Source organism: Malus domestica, chromosome 01 (genome assembly GCF_042453785.1).
Source record: "Malus domestica chromosome 01, GDT2T_hap1".
Classification (NCBI taxonomy): domain Eukaryota; kingdom Viridiplantae; phylum Streptophyta; class Magnoliopsida; order Rosales; family Rosaceae; genus Malus; species Malus domestica.
Window position 1 is genome coordinate 23,845,192 of NC_091661.1, and position 13,906 is coordinate 23,859,097.

The 13,906-nt window shown below is 36.5% G+C and overlaps 1 pseudogene; it reads left to right on the forward strand.

Moving 5' to 3' along the window:
* The first annotated feature begins 12,344 nt into the window (after positions 1-12,344).
* On the forward strand, positions 12,345-13,664 carry LOC103428155 (heat shock cognate 70 kDa protein-like; annotated as a pseudogene).
* Positions 13,665-13,906: the final 242 nt, after the last annotated feature.

Below are 13,906 nucleotides of genomic sequence, written 5' to 3' on the forward strand. Positions count from 1 at the left end.
AAGTGAAGGCATTCATCAGCACATTATTAAAAAATAAAAAACAGCAGAAGGAAAAGATAACACATGGAATGGAAAATATTCGAGTTGGGCTACGGGGAGAAGTCTATGGCCAAGCGGTTGACAGTGATGATGATGACGATGAGGACGAATGTGATGATGACATGGGACCTGAAGAACGACGCAGTTTGAAACAAGCATTACGTGCCTCCAAACAGTCAGCATGGGAAAGAGAACACCTTCATAAAATTCCTAATAGAGCACAAGGTTCCGGGACAAGTGGTGGTGCACAAATGAGACGGGGAGGCAGTCTTAGAGAATCACAACCAACACCACCAATAGCCCCAAGTTTATATAAGTCATCCAAAGCACGTCAAAAGAGTGTTTGGAGTTATTTCACTGGAGGTAATGTGAAGGAGGGAATGGGGCGTCTAATTAGCAAGTTCTTTATCTATGAAAATGTCCCTGCTGCGAAGGCATCATCACATCATTTCAAAAATATGGTAGTGGGATGTCAACAGGCCGGTGTTGGAGTACAACCTCCCACTCCCTATGAGATAAGAAACAAATATTTGGATATGGAGTATAAAGACATTGGCGAGTATGTTAACAAGTTGAGGTCAAAGTGGGAAACTAATGGTTGCACAATCATGTGTGACGGATGGACCGGCCCGACCAGATTGTCTATCATCAACTTCATGGTATACTCCAAGGGAAAGACAATTTTTTTGAAGTCTGTTGATGCTTCAGACCATATAAAGAATTACAAGTATATTTACAAATTATTGAGGGATGTAATCATGGAGGTGGGAGAGCATAATGTTGTCCAAGTCGTGACCGACAACGGTTCTGCATTTGTCAAAGCTGGAAAAAAGTTAATGAAGCATCATAATGTGTTTTGGACATCATGTGCAGCACATTGTATTGATCTCATGTTTGAGGCAATGGGGAAGAGAGAGAATGTTGCTACTGTGGTCAAAAGAGCTAGAACGATCACAAATTATATTTACAATCACGGTTGGTTGTTGGCAAAGATGCGTGAATTTTGCAAAGGAGAAATTATTCGTCCAGCTACCACTCGATTCGCCACCAACTATATTGCATTAAACAGCCTACTCAAGAAGAAAGCAGGGTTGAAGCAACTATTCACTAGTGATGATTGGGCCAACCACAATTTCAGCCGCTCAAATACAGGTCGTATGGTGGAAAGTATAGTGCTTGATCATGCTTTTTGGACTCAAACAGAACATGTGTGTCAAGTGTTTGAACCTCTTTACAAAGTTTTACGGATCGTTGACACAGAGGTGTATCCTACTATGGGGGCAGTATATGAGTTGATGCGTGTAGTGAAGGATGAATTGGAAAGAAAACATGGTGCAAGGTGGGTCATAAAGATAATTGAAGACCGATGGTATAAAACATTATACCACGATTTGCATGCAGCAGGTATAAATTATGTCATAATTTTGCAATTCGTTTCTTTAGTTGCATAAGTATTATTTCTCTTATTAGAGTATGTGTTTCTTTGAACAACATATTATTTGAATCCCCGATACCAATACAGACCCGGTGTTGGAGATGATGGTAACCTTATACGTGCTGTACATAATGTATACTCTAAATTAGACCCTGCATCACCAGCAGTTGGCCAATTTGGAAATGAGGTAGACAATTACTTAAATTATAATAATTACTTTGTTGGATTAAACTAACACGATTTATTGAATTCAGCTAACATGGTTTAAAGATGCAAGAAGAACTTTTGGAGAACCAACATCAGTTGCTGCTCGAACAAATATGTCTCCTAGTGAGTATAAACATATTTCACTATAAGTTTATAATAGAATTTGTTGGAGTTATTAGGCTTATCAACATTGTTTTTCATTGTAGCTGAATGATGGATCATGTATGAGACCGATGCACCAACTGTGAGAAAGTTAGCAATCAAAGTATTATCACAAATAGCTTCCTCATCTGCTTGTGAAAGAAATTGGAGCACATTTGCACTCATATACACAAAGCAAAGAAATAAGTTGGCTCATAGTAGCTTGGAAAAATTAGTTTATTGCTACTACAACATGAAGCTTCAAATTCGAGATAAGGAAGCAGAAATAGATCATGTCGACCGTGGGGACCCACTAGATGTGTTTGATATTGTTGGTGAAGATGATGATACAGAGGGTAACCAACTTTTTCAATGGATTAGACCTCTTCATCTAGATGATGATGAAGGCAACCCAGTTCCCAGAGTTGCTGAAGAAGCACGTAATGAAGGGATAAATGTAGAAAGAGTATTAGAGGAGGAGGTGGGGTCTAGCAGCGCTGACTCTTTGGACGAACTTTTGCGCCCAAGACCAAGAAACACTGGAATTCCACCTTCTTCCAATCCTACACAACCACAACATCGTGCTGATACTAATGATAGCTCTAGTACAAGATCAGGAGACTCACCTACCACCGGAGGTGGGAATGATGAAGGACATAGTGGAGCTGGAGGTAGTGGAGCTGGAGGTAGTGGTGGTGGATATGGAAACTATTATGGACCACTACCTCCCGGATATATGAGCCCTTTCACTGGTGAGGCAAACTTCACGCATGCAACACAGGATGATGACCATGGCAGTAGGCGGGCAGGACCAGGAATTGGTGCCATAGGGAAGGACTATACTCGCAGAGAAAGAGGCAAGGGGATTTTCTCAAGTCAAGAAGATGACTCGTTATCTAGAACTTCAGACTCTGTTGGATTGGGAAGTAGTAACTATGGTTATACTCATAACCAACCATTTCCCTACCCTTCATATCCCATTCCTGTTGGGATGGAATCGAGCGACTCATGGAAACAATCCCAGACTCAATCTTCAAATGATTTTTCTTATGGACAACCTCAACCAATCTCAGATCCATATGGGTGGCATGTTAACAATTACATGCAAAACTATTTTGGGGATTTATCATTTGATAACTACTCTTCACAATACACTCATTCTACACGTAGAGATGATGAAGATAGTGAAAAATTTGAACCTCATAGAAACTCTATGTGGTACTAAAGTGTAAAATATTGTACTAATTCATTATATATAAATGATTATGGTGTGTTTAGACTTCTTTCATTAATTACTACATATTTTCTACACTCACAATGTTTGTCAGCTCGCTATACAATCAACTTGATAATGTTAAATCCATCATGCAATGCATTTCTTTCCAATTTTTTGTGATAAACTAATAGATAATTGACTAAATAAACATCCTACAAAGTTTCAATAAAAATTTCCAAGTTTTTCTTACAATTTCCGTGGTTTCCATGTAATTTTTATCGATATCGATATTTTACCGATATTTGCATCGATATTTCCGTGTTTTCGGACTACCGATATTTCCGATATTTTCTTCCTTGGTCAAGAGGAATGAACCAATGTGCAGGATGACACAGAGCATAATTATTTTGTTAATAAATTGGTGATTGATTGATTGATTGATGTTTTACTCCTTGCATTTTTCTTTGATCATTACATCATCTATACAATAGAAATTTAATAAAATAAAATAAAAAACTTTAAATGTAGTTTCAAACCATCAATACTTTTTGAAACATTATTGGTTTTTAGTTTTTCATCAAAGCACCCAATATTATTATATTTGCACGTTAATTATTATATTTTTAACTTAAAATTTAAAATTTCTAGTTGCCTATGTTAATGATTTTAAATAAATTCATTATTGTGGGATTGAAAAGATTAAAAGATCAATTATACTTCCCACCTCGTTAATAAAAATTCAAAATCGATAGAAAATCAAGTTTTTCCATAAAAATAAGTACATATATATATATATATATATATAAACATATTGTATACGTACATACATACACACATACATACATATAAACGTGGGCATATACATCAATATTAATTAAAATTATTAATTACACCATAAAACATTTGGTAGATTCTTCAAACTCAGAACATGGGTTCAGTCTTCTAAACCACACAACAAAAAATTAATAATCTAAGCTTAATAACTTTAGTAAAGTTTTTCGAATGCACTTGATATGGATACATTCTCAAATCAATGAAAAAACTGTACACCTATAAGTTTAAAAGGATTATAAAAGAATTGAACGAATTTTACATAAAAAAATGGATACACTTTACACTTAAAAACAATTGGTATATGTTGGAACCAAATTCACTCATACCCGCGGATGGAGGCAAAACTTGGTTGGAATTTGTTGATGCACAAAATCAGTGAGGACTTTGGTACAATAGAAAATGTTAAGTTTGTGACCTTCGCTAGATTACTCCGGTCACTAGTGTGGATAAGTATGTAAATGGATAGAGACAGGCAAGCAAACACAAGATGTACGTGGTTCACTCAGATTGGTTACGTCCACGGAGTAGAGGAGTTCTCATTAATTGTGAAGGGTTTACACAAGCACATCGGTTCAAACTCTCCTTTAGTAAGTACAAATGACATTAGGAAATATTGTGGGAGAATGATCTCCTTTTATAGAAGAGAGTTTCTAGCTTTGTTCTGACATTGACACGTGTCGTGTTGTGATTGGCTTCCGATGTTGACACGTGTCGCGCTATGATTGGCTTCTGATGTCAACACGTGTCGCGCTGTGATTGGCCTCCTGGTTGGAGGGAAACTCTTCTGGGTCCTTGACGGTATAACATTGACCAGTGCTCGGTAGTTTCGGGATTGGTCAAGTATGGTACAAACAGAATTCTCCATGATCTATGGCGAGGGGAGAATGAGGTTGATTGGCGGGTGTGTTTGAATCCGGATAGGTTTGCCTACATATCTCTAGGAAAGAGAATTAAACCATTGGTGTAGTTATAAGAAAGAGTGGTGTGATGTGCAATACATTGTGAATCATCTGTGATGATTAGTATATGACAGGGCGTAAAGGCGATGGGTTCTCTATGAACACATGTCTATATATGCATATACGGTGGCATGTATACATGATGAGTCTCTGTTAGGCGTAGAGAGAATATGTGTGTAGTAGTCTTGTAGAGAAGATGATGAATCACCGAAGGTAAATTACATCACACTGTTCAGGTTTACGCTCAATGAATCTATAGGTTCTAGCTTGATTTTCATACTTTTGTTTTTTCCTTCTACACTTTTTTTATTTTTGTTTTTGTTTTCTTTAACTTATTCAATCCAATGATTAAGAAATTAAAATAAGATGAGTGCATAGAGAGACAAGAAATTACGAAATGACTTCATTGGTTATTGATATTATTACGTATAGCAAACGATAAAATTTTTGTCCTATTGATACCATAGTTAATAAATTCCGTATCATACACGTATGTACATATTTTTTTACAATACTTTGGTTATCCTAGTTCGGTCAAAAACGGGTTGGATTTCAGTGGAAAGGCATTGGATATGAAGCTTGATGCTCTGGTTCGGGGAAGGAGGGGGAAGAGGGTGGATATTGAAGAGGAAGGGGGAAGAGGGTGCTGGAAAGAGGGAGGGGGAGGACAAAATAATTTTTATTAATTTTTAAATTTTAAATATTTAATTGGCCCATATTGATACGTGACCTACTCATTGTTCACGTAGGTGTCACGTCATCATTTAACAGAGGTTCTAACGGAAAATTTAATGAATGCATGAAAGTGTCCCCAAATTATAAACTTAGATACCAGACTGTGACAAAAAAAATTTGATGTATAAAATATTAAAAACTAAATTTTTTTATAGTAAACTGAACCCTAAAAAATATGTCCATCGACAGTGCATTAAGTTTTTCTTAATTAGAGATTCTTTTGTAGGTGCCGTCCTTCCTCACTGTGGGTTAATGTTTTCTCCAACGGTTCGATTTGGTACGTGGAGCCCATTAGAAACCGCGTGAGTCCACTTGATTAAGAGCGAAAATAGCTGTTCTCCAAGTGTTGCATGCATGGATTTGCAAAGCTGTAGTGAGCCAAAAGACACTGGTAGTAGAAGTTAATTACTTAAAACAACGCTCCAACTTTTGGATTTTGCAACCTAATTAATTTCGTGTAGTTTATATATAATTACACAACTCAGCTCAAACGTCACGCATGGATCATACCATAACCATCAATCAGTAGCTGCCACCATGTGATAATTTACCAGAAATACTGTAAATATTCAACAAATTATGCTAAAATACTAGGCAGTCTACATCCACAACAGATGGCAAAACTTTGTTCAAGTCACCCCCACAAGAAGGTTAATTAAGCTAATGACGCAGGAAAATTACATTTCTATCTTTTCTGCTGTCATTTTACCTTTGTCCGACGCTAGCTACCATGAAACTCAGGTGAATCAATACGGTAATGCCGAAAAAAAGAAACAAAACCAAATATTATTTTGGTTTACTTTGACATTGACGAAATGAAAAGGACAATATGGGCATGCAGGCTTGAGTTTTCGAGAATTTTTTTGTTGTGACGGGAACACGGATGGTACATCATGTGTTTTTATGTAAGTAGTGGGAAATTTTATTTTTTAAGTTATTAACTTTTTAATACACATATCCCATCATTTGTATAGTGACATGTGGTGTACCACCTCGTATGCCGGTCACATTGAAAAATCTCTCTGAGTTGTCAAGTAGTTGACTATAAAACGCCAGCACCAGTAGAGATTAATTAAGATACTAATTAAATTACTTTACTAATTATAGTTGTGCTTGCTTTAGTAGCAAATTAGAGATGGAATCACAAACACCAGCACCAGCACTCCCTTCTGTCAGAGCTTCCCAGTTTGTCATTCTTGGGTTGAGGGTCCTCACCTCCATTTTTCTAGTTGTGTCACTCGCCATCCTCCTCTCCAATGTTTTGTCTGGAGATCAAGATCACAAAATACACTTTTATGACTACGTGCCATACCGGTGTGCATGCATTTCTAGCAATTAATTTAATTTATAGTCCAATGTATGATACAAGTTAGTACATTTTAGGGCCGGTTTGAGAATGTTTTTGTAGGAAGCAATTTTGTTCATAGGCGTTGAAAGTGTTTTTTGAAGATAGTTGTTTTTCCATAAAACATTGGAAAATGCTTACTATTGATAATACTTTTCAATTTCTTCTCCCAAATTGTCAAAATCGGTTTACGTTATCGGAAAGCCCTTTTAGCGCCCTTCTGAAAAGGAGAGAGATTAGTAAATGCTATTCAAAATCCCATTTTTAGTCTTTGACAACTTCTGTAAAATTTTCTCTCTTTATATTAATATTTAGTTTTCAAACTAATCGTACTTTTTCTTTTCATTTGTGCTGTGATTAATTGCAGATACATGGCTGCCGCAATTGTTATTGGAATTGCATATTCAGTCTTCCAAACTGTAGTTGCAGTTATCCGCATAAGAAGAGAAAATCATAGGAGCATGTTACTCGACTTCTATGGTGACAAGGTACATATAAAAGAAAACGCTTGACGATCGAATTTTGGTACTTTCGGATCAAAAGTATTCGTTCATCAATCCTTTTGAAATTCTGGTTCTGTCGTTGTATATAAATCATTAATTGCTGCTACTACTAGTGAATGGAAGATCTTTGAATGTGATAAAAAATAAATCAAACTAACTTGTGCAGGTTATATCAAATGTAGTAGCTACTGGAGCTGTTGCAGGATTTGTTATGACCGCACAACTACAGAAACAATGGGGCGACATAGTAAAGATTGACATTGTCCACAAATATATCAAAAGGTCACATGCAGCAGATGGACTTGTCTTCCTTGCCTTCATCTGCACTTTCATATTATCCGTCCTCTCTTCCTATGCACTTCCCAAGAAGGTTTACTAGAATTAGATTTTGCAGCAGCATCATCAACAGCTGGCCAATATTTGAGTGTCTTGCCTTTTATTTTAGGATTTTTTAACTTTAATCCTTTAAGAAGAATGGAATTTAAAATAAACCTGATGTTAGATTATATATTGATTATAATCCCTTGATGTGTCCTTAATCCAAAATAATTAATGTGCAATTTATTTAATGTCTCCCATTAAATACTTAAATTTATTAACATACAAATTTTAATTTATTTTTTGACTGAAAAAAAAGTTTTTTAATTTCTTAATTTTATTTAACATTCTTCAAACTTGAAAGACTCAATTAATGTACCTAAATGTTAGTATCGAAATGTATTATATTGAACTAATGTATTTAAAGGTTAGTACTGAAATGTATATGTACCGAAATATATGCACCGAAATGTATTATATTAAATTAATGTACATAAATGTTTATACCGAAATGTATTATATTGAATTAGTGTACCTAAATGTTTGTATCGAAATGTATGTACCGAAATGTATGTATCTAAATGTATACACCGAAATGTATTATAATAAATTTAATGTACCTAAATGAAGAAGAAAAAGTAAATCGAAATATATTATATAACAAAAATTAGTTTATCTAAATGTTTACAACAAAATATATTACGATAAATGAAATGAAAATGAAATAAAATTAAGACATTAAAAATTAGGAAGAAAAAAAAAGAAATAATTAAAAATCAAAATATAATTAATATGGGACTAAAATTAAATTTTGATCTTAATCATGGTTTTAATCTAAAAGTCATCTTTGTCAAGGATTAAAATGAACTATTTATTTTATGATCTCCCACTTGTATGTGTATATCATGATCTAGCTAATTGATTAAAAGTGATGTTAGTTTCTCTAAGAGTTGCTTTCATCACATGAAAAATTTGAAGGGATAGGTGGTTCGGGACAGGATCCCAAACCGAATTCCAAACCAACCTCTTTCGGGATAAGATTCTGAAAATCGAAACTGAACTGAAATTTTAATATTCTCGAAAATTTTTCAGTATTTTGGTACGTTTCAGGATCCCAAATCAAAGCAAAACAAAGACAGATCCCCAAATTCCCAATTTGTAAATCTCTAATTCGAGTCCTAATTCAAAACCAAGATACCCTTAGTCCTTAAACTTCCTCCAAAATAACATGCTGCAGCAGTTGCACCACAAATTCAAACTCTTTAAGGGAATAGAATATGACTTACTTTTTAAATTGGTAGAACAATTTGGAAATGGAGGGCCTGACATGACATAACTTGCATAAAGCATTACCATATGGCTGAGAGGAGAGTTGAGAGAGAGGTGTGTGAAAGGAGAGGAAAGAGGTGGTGAGTCCAGTGTTGGTGGTGGAACGATTGAGAGAAAGAGAGAGAGTTTGAGAGAGAAGATTCAACTGAGTGAAAATTGAAATCGAGAGGAGAGAGATGAAATAGCATAAATGAAAAGATGGTAATCAACTAGGGTTAATGAAAAATGTTATGTATGAGTAACTAATAGTTATTAAAATCATGGGTTCAATTTCTTACGGCCTCATTTTTGAGGTACTTATCTAAATGTCGGTTTGGTGCGGGTTCGTGATAATAACCGAACTAAAAATATTCAAAAATCGTAAATTTCAGGAAAATTTGGGTTGATTTCAGTTCGGGTTCGGTCAAGATCAGGATTTTTGTGACTTTTTTCCAGTCCTAGATGTGAGGATTGGTAATTTACATATATATATATATATATATCTTTATTTTTTGGTACTACTATATAGTCTATATTTATTAATGGATAGTGTTAGGGAGACCAAATTTGTAAACCAAATAATATGTTATCAGTAGGAAATAAGAACGTTAATCAATGTTGAAGTAATAACCTAAGGGTAATGCTGGGGAGACCAAATTTTTAAACAAAATTTGCAAACCAAATGGTTTAAAATTTTGGTTTCCTTAGCATTTGGTTTAAAATTTTGGTTTCCCTAGCATTTGGTTTAAAATTTTGGTCCTCCTAACATTTGGTTTACAAAATGTAGTTTAGAAATTTGATCTCTCTAACATTACCCTTTATTAATTTGTAAGTTGCCAATTAATTTAATCCAAAAGACAAAGGTCGAATAACTTTGACATTCTTTTGTATTATTTCTAATTTTGAATTTAATCTAAACGGAAATTTTATTGACACTCTATAAATAAAAATGTCGTGCACTCTCTATGTTATACAAGAAGGAAGTGATTTTCGATTAGTTCTATTTTCTCCTGTGCACTCCTCAATCAAATGAGAATTAAAAGACAAAAGTAAGAGAATATGAGTGCAGAAAAAAAACCAAGAGCCTAAAAATCACTACCCTTACATAAACACAAAGAAGAAAGAAAAAAAGTTGAAAGTCTTGGGTCCGCTAATATAGTAGATGAGTAGCAGCTCCTAATTCTTTATGCTATTTTGGGGAACAATTAAACTCATGATTTCTCTAAAAACAGAAACGATGGCAATGCAGACACAGGGTCCTAATCAATCTGTCTTGTTTCTAAAATTTAAAAGTGTATTTCATATATGGCCATGAAATTGGAACAAACTTTGGCTCCAAAGGCCAGGACCCGGCACGCAGACACAGAGACCTTGATAGTGCTGAGGAAGCAAAGATGGGAACATTAATGTAACATCCTACATCGTCCAGGGGACTGATCCTTAAATGTATATTCCCATCCCTACCTAGCACGAGGCCTTTTGGGAGCTCACTGGTTTCGGGTTCCGTTGGAACTCCGAAGTTAAGCGAGAAGGTGGTCAGAGCACTCCCATGATAGGTGACCCACTGTGAAGTTGCTCGTGAGTTCTCAGAAACAAAACCGTGAGGGTGTGGTCGGGGCCAAAAGCGGACAATATCGTTCTACGGTGGTGGAGCGGGCCCGGGAAGTGGTCCGCCCTGGGCCGGGATGTGACAATTAATGCTTTCCTCCAAAACTGCCCGGATTATTACTCTTGTATTGAGGGTCCTGACCCTTGTCATACTGGTTACGTCTTTCGCGATCCTTGCCACCATTAATCAGGAAGTATATAAGCTCAACATTCACAGAGAGGTTCAGGGAACTTGGACGATGCGCTTTTATCATGTAGTTCCTTATCGATATGTTTGGAGTACTCTTTTATTCAATCACCTTTATCTTTCATGATGAGCAACTTATAATATCATGCATACATTATTCTCAACGGGAAGCGATTTTTGCACATTATTCTTCACATTCTGCACACCTCTCTTTATTCTTCACATTGATTCTCTTTAAATTTGTTCAATTTAATAGCTAAAAAACGAAGAAGTATGCAGAGATCATATGTGGAAGTAATTGCAGATACACGGGTGCAACGGTTGTAATTGGAGCTTTATATTCAGTCTTCCAAATCGTATGTGGAAGTATCCGTTTAGCAAAAGAAATGACGGGAACGTCCTGTTAGATTTCTACGGTGAGGAGTAGGTGTGTGGAATTCCTATCTCATATCAAATTGTTTGCAATAATTACGAGTTATTTCGTTCAGAACTAATCTTGCCTAATCCTCCATTTGAATAAAAAGAAAATTCCACCTCTGAAATTTCAAGCCTTTCCTTACATAAAAGACAATAACTCTATTTAGATCCACATAATTGACCTCATTGTGCTGACACGCACACCCTTTAATAGAAGTGAGCCCTATATCATTGTATGTGAGACTCATATGTATCAAAGAAGGTGTCGGCAATGAGGTCAGGTTTCTAAATAGCATTACTCCGTAATGTAAATCTTCGACCTCACCCGTTATCAATTGGTTTTGGGTGGACGGTGGACGCCCTAATTCAAACATACTATTTGGCCGCCCGGAATCAAGAACTGGAATGGCAGTTGATTTCCCATTCCATTCCAAAAAATCAAAGAAAGGGTTCAATTCCTATTCCTATTCTTGCATTCTGATCAACGCTAATTTGGGCATATATACTGCAGGTTATGTCGAAGTTATTAGCTTCAGGAGCTGTTGCAGGATTTCTTGAGACCGCAGAACTAATTAAAACATGGGATGACAACGGTTCAGATAAACTAGCCCTGAACGTGTTTATGAATAAGACATATGCAGCAAATGCACTTGTCCTCCTGGCTTCTTCTTCAGCTTTGTATTATCCATCTTCACTTCATACGCACTTGCTAGGAATGTTTAGAACTTACAGGCTTAATTCGTTAAAGAAAACTAGAGGCCAATTATAATAAGCTCAGAAGGTTAGATGGAAGCGACATAGCATTTTATAAGATGTTTATGCTGCACACGCATAACTTCTTAGTCCTGCGGCTCGTGCTCTACTCTGTCTTGTACAAATACTGGGGAGGAAAGTATAGACAGTTATATTTTTTTCAATATAGAATGTGTAACCTATCTCATCGTTTTTCGGTAGCATACGGTAATTGATATGGTTTTATGCTGCCCTAACATAGGACTTGCTTTTCCTATGATATGTGTTTTCTAATTCCGCATCAATTTTCAGATACAAAGTATTTAATAGAAAGGATATATAGTGATCCTTCTCTTCAAAATTATATGAAGCTGCGGCCATTCAAGGTCACTGAAGGTCCTGCTGAGAAGCCCATGTTTGTGGTTACACATGAAGATCAATAAGAAACAGTTTCCTCCTGAAGAAATATCATCCATGGTTATGGGAAAGATGCGGGAGATTGCTGAGGTCTCGGGCCTCTCGGCTCAACTGTGAAGAATGGTGTGATCAAAGTTCCTGCTTACTTTACTGACTCGCAGCGTCAGGCTAGCTACAAAAGATGCTGATAACACGGTTGGTCTAAATGTCATCCGATCATCAAAGAACCAACTGCCGCAGCCGTTGCTTTTGCACTTGACAAGAAGGCCGGTTGGTATAGCAAGAGAAACGTCATGATATTTGATTTGAGTGATGGTACTTTAGATGCGTCTCTACTTACTATAGGGAATGGGGTGTTTGGAGTGAAGGCCGCCGCTGAAGACACTCACCCTTGGAGGTGAAGACATTGATAATATAATGGTGATTTACTCTGTTGAGGAGTTTACAAGGAAACATGGTTTGGCATCAATGGAAACTCGAGAGCAATTGAGAGGTTAAAAAATGCTTGTGAGAAGGCAAAGAGGAGACTCATTTACGTCTTTTGTAGAAGATGAAATTGATTGTTTGTATCAAGCTACGGATTTCTATATAAATATCACCTGTGCCAAGTTTTAACAACTGAACATGGATATCTTTAAGAGTATAGATCCTGTGGAGAAGTGTTAGAGGGATGCTAAAATGGACATAACCAGTGTCCATGACGTTGTTGTTTCTGGTGGCTCTTCTAGAATTCCCAAGATGCAGCAGCTTTTACAGGAGGTTTTCAAGGGAAAGGAGCTTTGCAAGGGCATCAATCCGGATGAAGCGGTGGCCTATGGTGCCGGTGTTCATGCTGCTGTCTTGTGTGGGAATGGAACTGGGAAGCTTCAAGACTTCACTCTATTGGATGCCACCCCTTTAACATTTGGGATAGAGACTTTAGGAAAACATGTCATGGGAGTTGTTATTCCAAGAAGCATGAGAGTTACCATGGAGAAGAAGACGACTTTAGTTACTATCTGTGATAACCAACGTACCATCACCTTCCCCATTTATGAGGGCGAGAGCAAAACAACTTTGAATAATAACTATTTGGGTGAATTTAAACTCCATGACATTCCTCCAGCCCCCAAGGATGTTCCTAAATTCGACGTTTGCTTTGAAATTGATGCAAATGGTGTGTCCTGGCTGTCTCTGCTTAGGACACGCCCACTGGCCAAAAAAGAAATTAAGGGATTACAATCAACAGTGACAGAAGAACTTTTGAAGGAATTGAGAAGCTGAGGTATGAAATAATTTGCGTTATACCAATTTGATAGTTACTAATGCCAGGTGAGCTGAAGCCTCCATCATGCGCAGGTTGTATTGCTTTGAGCTAAATCAAAATTGGGGGAAGGAGGCAGTTGATAGGAAAATGTTTGCTAGCTGGTCGTGCTTTATGACATTGATATGATATGCTGGTTATTTTGACAGAGATAAAATTGTTCTTTCTGTCCTGTTTGCAACTCCTGAAAATGCTCGTTCCT